The sequence below is a fragment of the Tripterygium wilfordii genome, chromosome 17 (assembly GCF_013401445.1).
Source record: "Tripterygium wilfordii isolate XIE 37 chromosome 17, ASM1340144v1, whole genome shotgun sequence".
Lineage (NCBI taxonomy): Eukaryota > Viridiplantae > Streptophyta > Magnoliopsida > Celastrales > Celastraceae > Tripterygium > Tripterygium wilfordii.
This window is the reverse complement of record NC_052248.1, coordinates 4,248,773-4,251,180: the sequence shown is the minus strand read 5'-3', so window position 1 is coordinate 4,251,180 and position 2,408 is coordinate 4,248,773.

Below are 2,408 nucleotides of genomic sequence, written 5' to 3'. Positions count from 1 at the left end.
AACAAGAAAAAGAAAAACAAACAAGTAATGAGAATGGATCGTAATTAAAATGTACGGGAACAGTTGTGGTCATGTGTTGGTTTTGACCCAACTTACTCTATCATCAAACCAGTTGAAATTTTATATGTGTGTGTTTCGACTCATATCAGATGTGCAAAGAAAAAATTTGTGTGGTTAGCAAAAACCCAATTACCAAATGATGATCCATTATTCATCGTGAAATAATAATTCACAAAACTCAATAATTGTTAGTATTTACCATATCATATCATCTCATTATTAGCGAGGAAATGACAAGTTAAATTAAAAAAAAACAATAATAATAATTTGGTTTTTGTTATTTTTTTAAAAAAATTTTGATAACTAAACCGAAACGACCCAATGCAGACTACCCGACCCGAACGATACAGCCCGAACCGAAGAACTTGGGCTTGCCCGGCACCCTTCCCGCCATGCCTTGTACAATTCGTATATATATCGATTGCGATTCACTCGTTCCTCTTCCTCACTCACTCTCACAACTGACCTCTTTAATTTTTGAAAACCTCTCAAAACTCAGATCCACCATTCCAAATCAACGAGCGACCTCCTCCGTCTGAGTAACCTAATCCAACTTTTTGATCTATCGATTAGGGATTAGCTTCGCCTATCGAGGACTAGAAACTGTTCGGTTTTGCTCAAATGAAGATGAAGCTCAACAAAGCCTGCGATCTCAGCTCCATCTCCGTCTTTCCTCCTCAATCGAGGTTTCATTCTCTTTATTTCTTGCTCTGTTTTGTTTTTCGTAGGAATTTCGGAAAACTATATGAAATCAACGAATTTTTTTTTACACCGTTGAGCTCCCTGAACTAGAAGAAGAAGTGAAGGTTCAATTCGTTTTTCGTTTCAGAAGTTAAGTTGTTTTTCTTATGATTTTATGGAGATGTATGAATTTGATCACCAAAGAAGATGTGTTTATTTGCCGAGATAATTGTAGGAGTAGAGATATTAAACGTTCTTAATTTTAGATATCAGTTCTTGTAGAAAAAAGTCTATTTATCTTGATTCAGAACTATAAACTATTGCTTACGTTCATTTTTTATAGTTTTTTTTTCAATTTATGGAATATAATTGCGAACAGCTGTTGTTTCTTTATTAATGTGTACCTGCAAAGTGAGATCAAACAGGAAAGTGAATTTCTTTATTTATTATTTATTTGTTTTGGCATGTTCTCTGTTTGATTAGTCTTTAGGTATGTTTTTTTTAACTCTGTGGTGATCCTAAAGACTTCAAATCAGTAACTGAGACTCATTCAAGAACTTGTGATTTTGTAATCCTTTTATTATAATCCTTTGATGTCAAAGGATTAAATATGATCTTTGACTGACAGCTATGGTTGTAACTGACAGCTATGTTGTAAATATTCTGAATTTAATTAGGATATATTTAGGCTATAATTAGACAATGTATATATGGTAGCTTAGCTGTTTTTTAGGGGCTGAAAATCAGCTTGTATCTTTTCTGTTACAGTTTGTAATCTCGTATATAATGTAGACTCTCAATGAAGAGAGTAAGACTTTTCACCAAAAGACTCTAAATTGACATGGTATCGGAGCCCTGGTTCTGAATTATCATTTGTCTCTTGTTCTCAAGTTCATTATTCTTGGTTATTCTAGTTCTCTTGATCTCATGGCTTCAGATAATGATGTTTCTCTGATTCGTTTCAATGGCAAGAACTACTCAGCTTGGTCGTTTCACTTCAGAATTTTTGTCAAAGGCAAGGAGCTGTGGGGACATGTTGATGGCAGTAACCCTGCTCCTGACAGAAACAAAGACAAAGACCAGTACACCAAGTGGGAAGTCAAGGATGCTCAAGTCATGGCATGGATTTTAGGATCTGTCGAACCCAACATCATCTTGAATCTTCGATCCTCTAAGACTGCAGCCGAGATGTGGACTTACCTGAAGAAGATCTATAGTCAACAAAACACTGCTCGTCGGTTCCAACTTGAACATGAATTGGCTGCTCTACAACAGGATAGTCTCTCTATTTCTGATTTTTACTCTAGTTTCAATAATCTTTGGGCTGAATACACTGATATTGTTTATGCTACATTACCATCCGAAGGTCTTAGTTCTGTTCAATCTGTCCATGAAACTACTAAGAGGGATCAATTTCTAATGAAACTGAGACCTGAATTTGAAGGGACCAGATCCAATCTTATGAATCGAGAATCTGTTCCCTCCTTGGACACATGCCTCAATGATCTGCTTCGTGAGGAACAGCGTCTTCTCACTCAAACCACAATGGAACAACGACGATCCACATCTGTTCCAGTGGCCTATGCTACACAAGGTAAGCCAAGAAGTAGGGATATGAGCACTGTTCAGTGCTTCTGTTGTAAAGGATTTGGCCATTATGCTTCAAG